This window comes from Orycteropus afer, unplaced genomic scaffold (genome assembly GCF_000298275.1).
Source record: "Orycteropus afer afer isolate SDZICR_OR568_19922 unplaced genomic scaffold, OryAfe1.0 scaffold00087, whole genome shotgun sequence".
In the NCBI taxonomy this organism is placed as follows: Eukaryota; Metazoa; Chordata; class Mammalia; order Tubulidentata; family Orycteropodidae; genus Orycteropus; species Orycteropus afer.
The window spans coordinates 6648566-6649384 of record NW_006921674.1 but is presented as its reverse complement, the minus strand read 5'-3'; positions in this window follow the sequence as shown (position 1 = coordinate 6649384).

Genomic DNA, 819 nt, shown 5'->3' with positions numbered 1-819 from the left:
GCTAGGAATTGGAGCCAACTCTACAGCACTTAACAACAACGATAACACCCCCCCCCACACACACACACACAATTACTTGATAGATTTCTGTATCAAATAGGGGGAAAAACCCTTCAAAATGTGTGGATCAGTGAGTTCTCCGATAAAGATTTAAAAGGGGAAAGATTTGAGCAGGATCTTTCAGAAAGGAAATGTATCTAAAGTACAATTTTGTTGTTATTTGTCAAACTAGACCTCTAGTCCCCGTAAGCGCATGATCAACACCAAGGTAACAGTGTAATGTAATAATAGTGTTTTTACAAATTATGTAAACATACAACACTTTTCCGATGCCTGGAAACAATCTAATTCTGGACCTCTGAGGCCCTCGCACCCAGCCATCACCGAGTGGGGCGCTTCCTGGGCGCAGCTCCGCGCGGCCCCAGGTGAGTTCTGCGCGCTCCCGTACTCGGTCCCGCGGGAGGGGTGAGAACGCAGGCGGAAGGCCGGCCCAGCTTAGTGAGGATAGAGATCCCGGCACTGACTGCAGTTTCCTCTGTGGGGAGCCGTATTTCCAGCCACCTTCGCAGCTCCTGCCCTGGTCCTCCAGTGTTCTTGGGCGTGCCGCCGGGAGGCGCGGAGCCCAACCGGCGCGCTCCAGCCCTGCAGCTCCGGCCGGGGCGGAGGCTGCCGGACCGCGGAGATGCGGGGCGGGGGCAGGGCGCGGGGTAGGTGACTTTATCCCGCCTCTGTTTCCCTGCCCCGGGGAGCAATGACATCACGCGGCCTTCTCCTGGCGCCGACACAAAGAGCGGCGCGGAGAGGCCGCTACGGGGGGAG